Here is a 14225-nt window from a genome sequence, read left to right on the forward strand (position 1 = left end):
ATGGTGAGGTTTTGTCCATTTCATTTTAGAGATAAAATACATGGAAACAATTAGGTAATAATTATACAGACACATATTATAGAAGCACAATTTGTGACCATGGTGAGGTTTTGTCCAGACACAGACATACACCCACAATGTAGAGCAATATGTACTTTCTACATTTCAATATACTTGTGTACTTTTATATTTCATGTCCTAGTCATATTTTTATATAAGGCAAATAAAATACAATATCTCAAACAACTCAAATGAATTATATTTGATATTACTAATTTCAAACAACGTTACTCACCGATCCAAAACTGCGTCTTCACCGTGGAGGAACATGTCTTCGAATTCTGAATCCACGGATTCAATCTCACTGGATTCATTTAGCTGTTCACTATCACTAGATCTCTCTATTTCATCAATGATATCGTGCATATCTGTATACCTGGTCTTGGTCTTTGATTTTGCTGATTTATTAGCCATTATTGTAACTTGAAAATGCTCAGAAAAAAACGTTTGCGGCGCGTAAAACGGCAGGGATCCTTCTGGTAGAATTTTCAATGGCGAATAGCTGTGTACGCATGGCTTTACAACGAAGCCTATTATTTCCAGGTAGAACCATTGCATATGCCCATGTACCTCTGTTCATTGGCTATCTATCCAGCTAGATTTCAAGAAGATCCGTGGTCATTGGTCCGAAATACAGTCAATCAACGAAGGACAGGTCATTCGATTGGCGCGTCAGGAAGTCGTTGTTTGGTCTGTTCAAATCAATTTTTTTCGGTCAATATGTCCCGGGAAAAGAACCATGAAGTTTGGTTGTTTTACTAACAAACAGAGGATTCTAATGAAACCGAACTTGACTTGATAAACGTCCCTTTAGAGTGAGTAATTACAATGAATGTTACGTCCAAAGTTGAACGACGCTGAATTTTCCACACAAGCCGTTCACAAAATGTTTCGTTTTAGGCTATAAAAATGGATTATATCGAACAAAAAGCCACTTGATTGTTTCGTCGTGACCTTTAGGATTGCCAAAAGAAGAAAATTTCCTAAGGTAATTGATGATTTTTATTGCTATTTCTGACTTTCGTGACTAATGTACTTTGTTGTAACTGTACCTAATGTGTTGTTTACTGATCGATAATCGCTTTTGCAGTGAAGCTTTTCGAAATCGGACATATTGGCTAGATTAACAAGAGGTATAGTTTTGATATGGTGTATAACACTTCTGATTTAATTGAAGCTAAATATTTATAATTATGACATTTCGCCATTTTTATTTTTATTTTTTTGAAACGTGCCGCTAGCGGCACCCCAATCCTAGACAGGTTAAAGAAAAACTAACAGGTCTTTGAGAGCCGGAATTCTTACCAGTTGGTAGGTGATCAAATACGTATATCATGCAATAAAATGCAAATTAATTACTTAAAAATCATACAATGTGATTTTCTGGATTTTTGTTTTAGATTCCGTCTCTCACAGTTGAAGTGTATCTATGATAAAAAATTACAGACCTCCACATGCTTTGTAAGTAGGAAAACCTGCAGTGTATCAAATACTTAGATCCCCACTGTATATAAGCTATGTTGATATACACGTGGGCCTATGTATTTTAGTATATAGCCTAGCCTATAGGCCTATAATAAACTATGATATGAATTGTGATGTTCAGCCCAAATGCAATATTCTCACCACTTTTGATGATTATTTTCTCATTACTCATAAGACATCCACTAAGTACTAAAGTTGATCAGCCCAATTCACTGCTCATAACTAATATATCAACATGTGCCTAGGCCTCTGATCAAAAGTAGTGCACTTTCAAGGGAATATGGTGGCATTTGGAACAAAATTATGCTGCACCTTTATCCATTGAACTAACATTGTTCCAGTAGAAAGACAAAAGGTCACTCTTGTTTACTTCTAAGTCTCAGATTGGCATTAATTTGTTCCAAACAGAATGTTGTAGCTTAACTATATTGGAGAAGGCACAGGTAAAATGAAGAACTGTGTACGTTAACCTGTGCGCCTTTTATAATAGTGCGCCAACGTTTTATTTCAGGACCAAGGACAGCTACTGCTAGCCAGCGCGGGAGAAATGCAAGGCATGCTGTGGCGAGTTCAGAACCACGGCAGTGGAGAATGGAAAGTGTCACTAACAACAAATAGGAAGACCACAAGATGATTTTTGCCTACTGTAAAGATTACAATATGAATCTGTGATTTCCAACCATCTGACATAATACTGTCTGATTGATATAGTCTGATTTGTTATGTTTGTATTTTATTATATCAACTGATTGCTTCCGTATGGGGTGTTTTGGCTGAAAGACCAAAACGTTTGATCTGGAACCCATATACTATAACTTGCAAATGACCAGTCTATACAGTAAATATTAATTTATCTACTCCAGAAGATAATTATCTATGTGCATTGTGTTATAGTAATAGGCATAGGCTAAAGGTCAAGAATGGACAGTGAAATTAAACGTAGATATTTAATAACATATTAAAATGAATCAATTCAAACATAAAATACAAAAATACTCTACTTTAATGCACATATAAGTACATTTGTCACAATACTTTTGGACCCTATGTAGTAGCGTTGACTATCATTAAATGTGAAGACTTATTTTTTTTAAATCAATTCTCAATGTGTAATTATTCCGTAATTAAACGAATCACGGAATAGTAATTAACTAGGAAGTTGGGGCATCACAGGAAAATGTTTATAGAGTTTCAATTTCCCGAATATAACTCTAAAGATATTTTATTATCTTATCGATTACAGTCTTCTATTAATGTATTGTTACCTCATCAGTCTCATTCCTGAATGTCGCAAACCCTTGGACATCTGCACGAACCCTAAAATAAATCATGAATCAGCGATAATTGTTTTATTATTAATTATTTATTTACTAACAAATCAATCACAGAATTACATAAACACACACAATTAGTTATACATTGGGTTCTAACATGACAGAAGGAACAGTCCCTAGTGGTCGAAACCGTTATGACGGCTTGGTAGACAAAGGAAAGGGGTGGGGACAGCTCATGAGCTGGAAACTCAGTTTGTAACTACTCATGGAAACGCTAATACTTTTAACATGAACTACCACTCATTCAAAAATACATTTCAATTTACATATTTACAAGTGTATGCCTTTGTTCCTCTCTGCGATCGCCGGTCTGTCTCTGGATAGTCAGTCGACAGACAGCCTCTGGTTTGTCCACCAGAGATCAAAGTATGTCGTAGTTGTACATTGTTATAATGGATAAGTCAGAGTACCATTCGGAAATGTTCTTAGAACGGATGCGTTTACCAGACTAAAGTATTTAAACAGCTGCAGCCTGAATAATTGGTCTTTAGTTTGTAGATTTCTTCACCATTTCAGTGTGGGGATGTTCTCCACGTTCTCTGGTCTTGTCCTTTTGTAGAGTTGTAGTTTAAACCACTTCACACACCAGCATCACGCGGCATGTTTTGGTCTAATGTAAATTTTGTCGGAGTTTTATACTTTTAGTAGAAAAGGGGACGTTCCGTGACACCGATGTAAATGTCTGTGCTCACGGGTTGTGGTCACTGACTAGTTAAAACTTTATATGAAAACCTATACTCTCGTTCAGAAGGCATTTATTTTTTAATAAATTATCATTTATTTTATTCAACATTCAGATGCAAACCCCATAATTGAGAAGTGTACACAAACAAAGAAACAGTAATGTGTGTCTCCTGTCTTTCATGAGGTCACCAAATGAAACGAACTCGACATAACTGTTCCTTAAGTGTCCACGGACCACTCCAACTGCTTGGAATACAGAAATACTGTTACATGATTCAATCTTTTGACATTACCGTACTGCAAACTATTTCTCTGTGGTAACAACGGGATTCTCAACCTTAATTTTGGCCAAGTAGGGTAAAGAGTTTTAGGAATTTATGACCGTCATAAACCTGTGGTGGGTGAGAGAGAGAGAGAGGGCTATGATCCTCACCCAAAAAGGGCACGTCGTGACAGTCCCCCCTCTGGTGGGTTCAATCTTGAGATTATCCTGCGAGTTGCAAACCAACATAAAAATCATGACCACGTGATGTCCTGGTTGTGGATCATCGTTGCGGTCCCCCTCTGGTGGTTGACCAGGGTAGGCTTTCTGAAAGCTGCTAAGCACCATAGGAATGGCGAGGGGCGGCAGGTAGCCTAGTGGTTAGAGTGTTGGGCCATTAACCGAAAGGTTGCTAGATTGAATTCCCGAGCTGACAAGGTAAAAATCTGTCATTCTGCTCCTGAACAAGGGAGTTAACTTCTTCTGGCTGCAGGGGCAGTATTGAGTAACTTGGATAAAGGTGCCCATTTCAAACGGCCTCGTACTCAATTCTTGCTCGTACAATATGCATATTATTATTACTATTGGATAGAAAACACTCTCTAGTTTCTAAAACCGTTTGAATTATATCTGTGAGTCAAACAGAACTCATTTGGCACAAACTTCCTGACCAGGAAGTGGAAAGTCTGAAATCGAGGCTCTCTTCTAGGTCCTGCCTATAAATGGGCATGATACGTATTAGTATACATGCACTTCATAGACCTTCCCCTGGATGTCAAGAGGCAGTGAGAGAAGAAATTTAGTGTTTATCTTGGTCTGAAGTGGAATACAAGCTCTTTGTATGACGTGTCCCCCATTTCCGGTTTTCTGGAGAGCGCGAAGAGGGACTTGGATTTGCCTTCTGTTTAGCTGCCGTTATAGGCGACTACTATCTCCGGCTTTGATTTTATTTGATACATTTGACCATATCATCGTAAAGTATGATTTTTCAATATAGTTTAATCAGATTATTCAAATTTTTTCGGGAGTTTTGCCGTGTTCCGTTCTCTGACTTTGTTGACGATGGAGAGATTCGTGCCACTTGGCTAGTGTGCTTGCTAAATCGAGAGGGAAAGTGGCCGTTCTAAATCCAAACAACGATTGTTCTTGACAAAGGACCCCTTGTCCAACATTCTGATGAAAGATCAGCAAAAGTAAGAAACATTTTATGATGCTATTTCATATATCTGTCGTACATGTGAACTAGTCGTGGGCGCCCAACTTTTGGGTACTCTAGCTATACCGAAGCTGGATGTCGTAATGAAGTTATTTTTTAGAATTCTAACACTGCGATTTCATTAAGAACTAATGGATCTATCATTTCCTATACAACATGTATGTTTTAGTTATGTTTATGAATAGCTATTTGGTCAGAATATGTGTGTCAGAAAAAGTGTCAGAAAAAAATCCGGGCGTTGTGGGAAAAAGTAGCTAAGTTAGCACAATGTATAACCATTGATTTCAGCTCTAAATATGCACATTTTCGAACAAAACATAAGTGTATGTATAACCTGATGTTATAGGACTGTCATCTGATGAAGAAAATCAAGGTTAGTCAAAAATTATATATATTTTACTGGTTTGTTACGATCGCTAACTTTTACTGCTGGGGAAGGGCCTGTGTTTTTGGCTATTGTGGTAAGCTAATATAACGCTATATTGTGTTTTCGCTGTAAAACACTTGATAAATCGGAAATATTGTCTGGAATCACAAGATGCCTGTCTTTCATTTGCTGTACACTATGTATTTTTCAGAAATGTTTTATGATGAGTATTTAGGTATTTGGCGTTGGTGTCTGTAATTATTCTGTCTGCTTTCGGTGCAATTTCTGATTGTAGCTGCAATGTAAACTATGATTTATACCTGAAATATGCACATTTTTCGAACAAAACATAGATTTATTGAATAACATGTTATAAGACTGTCATCTGATGAAGTTGTTTGTTGGTTAGTTTGGTTGTTTCTTGGTTAGTTAGTTAGGTTGGCTTTGTGGATGCTACCTGTGCTGTGAAAAATGTAAAAATGTAATGTTTTTGTATTTGGTGGTGAGCTAACATAAATATACGTGGTGTTTTCGCTGTAAAACATTTTAAAAATCGGACATGTTGGCTGGATTCACAAGATGTTTATCTTTCATTTGCTGTATTGGACTTGTTAATGTGTGAAAGTTAAATATTTCTAAAAAAATATCTTTTGAATTTCGCGCCCTGCACTTGGACTGGCTGTTGTCATATTGAGCCCGACTTAGGGCTTGCAGCCCAAAGAAGTTAAGAACAAATTGTTATTTTCAATGATGGCCTAGGAACAGTGGGTTAACTTCTTCTGGCTGCAAGCCCGACGTCGGTACACTTATGACAACAGCCAGCTCAAGTGCAGGGCGCGAAATTCAAAATATATATTTTTAAAATATTTAACTTTCACACATTAACAAGTCCAATACAGCATGTGAAAGGTACACATCTTGTGAATCCAGCCAACATGTCCGATTTTTAAAATGTTTTACAGCGAAAACACCACGTATATTTATGTTAGCTCACCACCAAATACAAAAAAGCACAGACATTTTTCACAGCACAGGTAGCTTGCACAAAACCAACCAAACTAACCAAGAACCAACCAAACTAACCAAGAAACAACTTCATCAGATGACAGTCTTATAACATGTTATACAATAAATCTATATTTTGTTCGAAAAATGTGCATATTTCAGGTATAAATCATAGTTTTACATTGCAGCTACAATCAGAAATTGCACCGAAGCAGCTAGAACAATTACAGAGACCAAATTGAAATACCTAAATACTCATCATAAATTTATGAAAAATACATGGTGTACAGCAAATGAAAGACAAACATCTTGTGAATCCAGCCAATATTTCCGATTCTTTAAGTGTTTTACAGCGAAAACACAATTTAGCATTATATTAGCTTACTACAATAGCCAACCACACAACTACATTGATTCAAGGCAACAGTAGCGATAGCGACAAAACCAGCAAAAGATATTAATTATTTCACTAACCTTCATAAACTTCATCAGATGACAGTCCTATAACATCATATTACACAATACATATATGGTTTGTTCGAAAATGTGCATATTTAGAGCTGAAATCCGTGGTTATACATTGTGAAAACGTAGCAACTATTTTCCAGAATCTCCGGATATATTTCTGACACTCACCTATTCTGACCAAATAACTATTCATAAACCTTACTAAAAAATACATGTTGTACAGGAAATGATAGATACACTAGTTCTTAATGCAATCGCCGTGTTAGAATTCTAAAAATAACTTCAGTACGACATGCAGCTTACGTTATAGCGAGAGAGCGCCCAAAATCAAGGCGGAAAACACAACTACACATTTTTGACAGAAATAGGAAATAACATCATAAATGGGTCCTACTTTTGTTGAGCTTCCATCAGAATCTTGCACAAGGGGTCCTTTGTCCAGAACAATCGTTGTTTGGTTTTAGAATGTCCTTTTTCCCTCTCGAATTAGCAACCAAAACTAGCAAAGTGGCGCGAAGCTGTCCATCGTCACCAAACGCAGAGAACGGAACACGCCAAAACTCCCGAAAAAATTTCAATAATCTGATAAAACTATATTGAAAAAACATACTTTACGATGATATTGTCACATTTATCAAATAAAATCAAAGCCGGAGATAGTAGCCGTCTATAACGAAAGCTTTTCAGAAGCCAATGCTGATGTACTTCCTGCGCCTTCCTGAACAAAGGAAATTGGGTTCATGTCATTCCAAGACCTCTCTTTTGACCATAGATATAGCTATACACTCCATTTCTTCTCTCACTGCCTATTGACATCTAGTGGAAGGCGTATGAAGTGCATGTATACTAATAGATTTCAAGCAGATTAATAGGGAGGCCCTGGAACAGAGCCTCGATTTCAGATTTTTCACTTTCTGACAGGAAGTTTGCTGCAAAATGAGTTCTGTTTTACTCACAGATATAATTCAAACGGTTTTAGAAACTTGAGAGTGTTTTCTATCCAATAGTAATAATAATATGCATATTGTACGAGCAAGAATTGAGTACGAGGCCGTTTGAAATGGGCACCTTTCATCCAAGCTACTCAATACTGCCCCTGCAGCCATAAGAAGTTTAACTGACTTGCCTAGTTAAATAAAATAAAGTTTCCTGGTTGGTGTTCACCGTTGTGGTCCCCACTCTGTTGTTTACCTTGGTAGGCTCTCTGAAAGCAGAGCAGTCCACCACAATGATGGGCAGTGGATTTCCTGTTGGTGATAGCCTTTGGTAGTTGACCCCCTCTGGTGGTTGACCCAGGTAGAATTTCTGCAAAGGGAGTAGGCCGCCACAAGGATGAGCAGCGGATGTCCGGATTGGGATCGCTGTTCCGAAACCATTGTCTGGTTGTCCTGGGTGGTGGATCTAGGCAGTAACTTAGGCAGATGTTAACAACGCACACACACTCACAAAATACATAATTACATTTCTTCCCAAATGAGCGGCGTTGTGGCACTTAGTGATGGATGTATGGGGAACTTGTTTATGGCTCTATCGCTTCATAAGTTTCAAAGGAAATGAAACAAAAAGGAATGAAAGCATAAACAAAAGATAAACAAAATATAGGTATCATACCTTAATCATCTAATTGGACTGTATTCTACATATGTCCAAGGTCTTGGCAAAATGCCAATATCATGGCATCGTCTAATGTTATACCTAGGGCGTTCCTAATTCCCGGTGTGTTGCTTAGGACACTATCCTAAGTTGATAACTACATGATAGGTCTACAGCTGTAAGGCACCAGCTTCGGGCAGTCTACAGGGATGGCCTATTGACCTCTGTGGAGAAAGTGGTGAGTACTGTAGCTGTAGAGTCAAAGGCTTCAGAGTAAAATTCAACGTTACTAAGGCTGGTATATTGTTCGGACCCTTAAGTGATCCGAGCAAAAACCCTCATTAAATGTCCCATTGTGCGTTTGTGCTTACACAAGCGCATATACCAAGGGTAAGAAACCAAGTATCCGGGTAGGCTGCAACCTGTTCAGAATGAGTCTGACGTCATCAGATCATTTCCAGGTCAATGCCTGGAGGTCAGTAAGAATTGATGTCGACCTCAAGATGTGTTAAGGGGACCTGTAGTAGATGTACTACATGTCAGTGTGTCTTACACATTGTAGTGGTGATAGGTATGGAGTCAATGTCATACCTATGTTATCCAAGGAGGAGCTAACCTCACGACGGAAGTACTCTCGAAGCACTGAACCAGTCGTACACGGTGTTATCATGGTTCATGACTTCTAATAACTTTCTTCCTGAATGAAGGGTTCTATTTATTAGTGGCATGTGTGTTAACCATCAGAAGAGTGTTCTGGAGATTCCCTTACACGTGTTGCAATCTGAGTGACTACTAACTCCACTATCCACTATCAATAGCAATTTGACTTGTGAGATCTGTTTTGGAGGTGGAACGTCCACTGGACTTCTCACGTCCGTAGCCATGAAGTGCTTTGAAAGGTTGGTAATGGCTCACATCATAATCATTATCCAAGAAACCTTAGACCCACTCCAATTTGCATACCGGCCAAACAGATCCACAGATGATGCAATCTCTATTGCACTCCACACTGCCCTTTCCGACCTGGATAAAAGGAACACTTATGTGAGAATGCTATTCATTGACTACAGCTCAGCATTCAACACCATAGTGCCCTCAAAGCTCATCACTAAGCTAAGGATCCTGGGACTAAACACCTCCCTCTGCAACTGGATCCTGGACTTCCTGACGGGCCGCCCCCAGGTGGTGAGGGTAGGGAGCAACACATCTGCCACGCTGATCCTCAACACCGGAGCTCCCCAAGGGGTGCGTGCTCAGTCCCCTCCTGTACTCCCTGTTCACCCATGACTGCATGGCCAGGCACGACTCCAACACCATCATTAAGTTTGCATACGACACAACAGTGGTAGGTCTGATCAAAGACAACGATGAGACAGCCTATAGGGAGTTCAGAGACCTGGCCGGGTGGTGCCAGAATAACAACCTATCCCTCAACGTAACCAAGACTATGGAGATGATTGTGGACTACAGGAAAAGGAGGACCGAGCACGCCCCCATTCTCTGTAGTGGAGCAGGTTGAGAGGTTCAAGTTCCTTGGTGTCCTCATCAACAACAAACTAGAATGGTCCAAACACACCAAGACAGTCGTGAAGAGGCCACGGCAAAGCCTATTTCCCCTCAGGAAACTAAAAAGATTTGGCATGGGTCCTGAGATCCTCAAAAGGTTCTAGAGCTGCAATATCGAGAGCATCCTGACTGGTTGTATCACTGCCTGGTACGGCAATTGCTCGGCCTCTGACCGCAAGGCACTACAGAGGGTAGTGCGTGCGGCCCAGTACACCACTGGGGCTAAGCTGCCTGCCATCTAGGACCTCTACACCAGGCAGTCAGAGGAAGGCCCTAAAAATTGTCAAAGACCCCAGCCACCCCAGTCATAGACTGTTCTCTCTACTACCACGCAAGCGGTACCGGAGTGCCAAGTCTAGGACAAAAAGGCTTCTCAACAGTTTTTACCCCCGAGCCATAAGACTCCTGAACAGGTAATCAAATGGCTACCTGGACTATTTGCATTGTGTGCCCCCCCCCAACCCCTCTTTTTACACTGCTGCTACTCTCTGTTCATCATATATGCATAGTCACTATACATTCATAGTCACTATACATTTATGCACATACTACCTCAAATCAAATCAAATCTATTTATATAGCCCTTCGTACATCAGCTGATATCTCACAGTGCTGTACAGAAACCCAGCCTAAAACCCCAAACAGCAAGAAATGCAGGTGTAGAAGCACGGTGGCTAGGAAAAACTCCCTAGAAAGGCCAAAACCTAGGAAGAAACCTAGAGGAACCAGGCTATGAGAGGTGGCCAGTCCTCTTCTGGCTGTGCCGGGTGGAGATTATAACAGAACATGGTCAAGATGTTCAAATGTTCATAAATGACCAGCATGGTCAAATAATAATAATCACAGTAGTTGTCGAGGGTGCAGCACCTCAGGAGTAAATGTCAGTTGGCTTTTCATAGCCGATCATTAAGAGTATCTCTACCGCTCCTGCGGTCTCTAGAGAGTTGAAAACAGCAGGTCTGGGACAGGTAGCACGTCTGGTGAACAGGTCAGGGTTCCATAGCCGCAGGCAGAACAGTTGAAACTGGAGCAGCAGCACGGCCAGGTGGACTGGGGACAGCAAGGAATCATCATGTCAGGTCGTCCTGAGGCATGGTCCTAGGGCTCAGGTCCTCCGAGAGAGAGAAAGAAAGAGAGAAAGAGAGAATTAGAGCGAGCATACTTAAATTCACACAGGACACCGGATAAGACAGGACAAGTACTCCAGATATAACAAACTGACCCTAGCCCCCGACACATAAACTAATGCAGCATAAATACTGGAGGCTGAGACAGGAGGGGTCAGGAGACACTCTGGCCCCATCCGATGATACCCCCGGACAGGGCCAAACAGGAAGGATATAACCCCACCCACTTTGCCAAGGCAGAGCCCCCACACCACTAGAGGGATACCTTCAACCACCAACTTACCATCCTGAGACAAGGCCGAGTATAGCCCACAAAGATATCCGCCACGGCACAACCCAAGGGGGGGGGGGCGCCAACCCAGACAGGAAGATCACGTTAGTGACTCAACCCACTCAAGTGACACACCCCTCCTAGGGACGGCATGAAAGAGCACCAGTACCTCAGCCTCTGTAACAGGGTTAGAGGCAGAGAATCCCAGTGGAGAGAGGGGAACCGGCCAGGCAGAGACAGCAAGGGCGGTTCGTTGCTCCAGAGCCTTTCCGTTCACCTTCACACTCCTGGGCCAGACTACACTCAATCATAGGACCTACTGAAGAGATGAGTCTTCAATAAAGACTTAAAGGTTGAGACCGAGTCTGCGTCTCTCACATGGGTAGGCAGACCATTCCATAAAAATGGAGATCTATAGGAGAAAGCCCTGCCTCCAGCTGTTTGCTTAGAAATTCTAGGGACAATTAGGAGGCCTGCGTCTTGTGACCGTAGCGTACGTGTAGGTATGTACGGCAGGACCAACTCGGAAAGATAGGTAGGAGCAAGCCCATGTAACGCTTTGTAGGTTAACAATAAAACCTTGAAATCAGCCCTTGCTTTAACAGGAAGCCAGTGTAGGGAGGCTAGCACTGGAGTAATATGATCAATTTTTTTGGTTCTAGTCAGGATTCTAGCAGCCGTATTTATCACTAACTGAAGTTTATTTAGTGCTTTATCCTGGTAGCCGGAAAGTAGAGCATTGCAGTAGTCTAAACTAGAAGTAACAAAAGCATGGATTAATTTTTCTGCATCATTTTTGGAAAGAAAGTTTCTGATTTTTGCAATGTTACGTAGATGGAAAAAAGCTGTCCTTGAAACAGTCTTGATATGTTCGTCAAAAGAGAGATCAGGGTCCAGAGTAACGCCGAGGTCCTTCACAGTTTTATTTGAGATTACTTTACAACCATCAAGATTAATTGTCAGATTCAACAGAAGATCTCTGTTTCTTGGGACCTAGAACAAGCATCTCTGTTTTGTCCGAGTTTAAAAGTAGAAAGTTTGCAGCCATCCACTTCCTTATGTCTGAAACACAGGCTTCTAGCGAGGGCAATTTTGGGGCTTCACCATGTTTCATTGAAATGTATAGCTGTGTGTCATCCGCATAGCAGTGAAAGTTAACATTATGTTTTCGAATGACATCCCCAAGAGGTAAAATATATAGTGAAAACAATAGCGATCCTAAAACGGAACCTTGAGGAACAACGAAATGTACAGTTGATTTGTCAGAGGACAAACCATTCACAGAGACAAACTGATATCTTTCCGACAGATAAGATCTAAACCAGGCCAGAACTTGTCCATGTAGACCAATTTGGGTTTCCAATCTCTCCAAAAGAATGTGGTGATCGATGGTATCAAAAGCAGCACTAAGGTCTAGGAGCACGAGGACAGATGCAGAGCCTCGGTCTGACGCCATTAAAAGGTAATTTACCACCTTCACAAGTGCAGTCTTAGTGCTATGATGGGGTCTAAAACCAGACTGAAACATTTCGTATACATTGTTTGTCTTCAGGAAGGAAGTGAGTGGCTGCGCAACAGCTTTTTCAACATTTTTTGAGATGAATGGAAGATTTGATATAGGCCGATAGTTTTTTATATTTTCTGGGTCAAGGTTTGGCTTTTTCAAGAGAGGCTTTATTACTGCCACTTTTAGTGAGTTTGGTACACATCCGGTGGATAGAGAGCCGTTTATTATGTTCAACATAGGAGGGCCAAGCACAGGAAGCAGCTCTTTCAGTAGTTTAGTTGGAATAGGGTCCAGTATGCAGCTTGAAGGTTTAGAGGCCATGATTATTTTCATCATTTTGTCAAGAGCTATAGTACTGAAACACTTGAGTGTCTCTCTTGATCCTAGGTCCTGGCAGAGTTGTGCAGACTCAGGACAACTGAGCTTTGGAGGAATACGCAGATTTAAAGAGGAGTCCGTAATTTGCTTTCTAATGATCATGATCTTTTCCTCAAAGAAGTTCATGAATTTATTACTGCTGAAGTGAAAGCCATCCTCACTTGGGGAATGCTGCTTTTTAGTTAGCTTTGCGACAGTATCAAAAATAAATTTAGGATTGTTCTTATTTTCCTCAATTAAGTTGGAAAAATAGGATGATTGAGCAGCAGTGAGGGCTCTTCGATACTGCACGGTACTGTCTTTCCAAGCTAGTCGGAAGACTTCCAGTTTGGTGTGGCGCCATTTCCGTTCCAATTTTCTGGAAGCTTGTTTCAGAGCTCGGGTATTTTCTGTATACCAGGGAGCTAGTTTCTTATGACAAATGTTTTTAGTTTTTAGGGGTGCAACTGCATCTAGGGTATTGCGCAAGGTTAAATTGAGTTCCTCAGTTAGGTGGTTAACTGATTTTTGTCCTCTGACGTCCTTGGGTAGGCAGAGGGAGTCTGGAAGGGCATCAAGGAATCTTTGTGTTGTCTGAGAATTTATAGCATGACTTTTGATGCTCCTTGGTTGGGGTCTGAGCAGATTATTTGTTGCGATTGCAAACGTAATAAAATGGTGGTCCGATAGTCCAGGATTATGAGGAAAAACATTAAGATCCACAACATTTATTCCATGGGACAAAACTAGGTCCAGAGTATGACTGTGACAGTGAGTAGGTCCAGAGACATGTTGGACAAAACCCACTGAGTCGATGATGGCTCCGAAAGCATTTTGGAGTTGGTCTGTGGACTTTTCCATGTGATATTAAAATCACCAAAAATTAGAATATTATCTGCTATGACTACAAGGTCCGATAGGAA

General features: G+C 40.6%; 1 protein-coding gene across 1 annotated transcript in view; it reads left to right on the plus strand.

Annotated features, from left to right (window-relative positions):
• Positions 1-14225, plus strand: part of mapk8ip1b (mitogen-activated protein kinase 8 interacting protein 1b) — a 193119-nt gene that overhangs the window by 26470 nt on the left and 152424 nt on the right. The gene's annotated exons all lie outside the window — the stretch shown is intronic.

The sequence above is a fragment of the Salvelinus namaycush genome, chromosome 1 (assembly GCF_016432855.1).
Source record: "Salvelinus namaycush isolate Seneca chromosome 1, SaNama_1.0, whole genome shotgun sequence".
In the NCBI taxonomy this organism is placed as follows: Eukaryota; Metazoa; Chordata; class Actinopteri; order Salmoniformes; family Salmonidae; genus Salvelinus; species Salvelinus namaycush.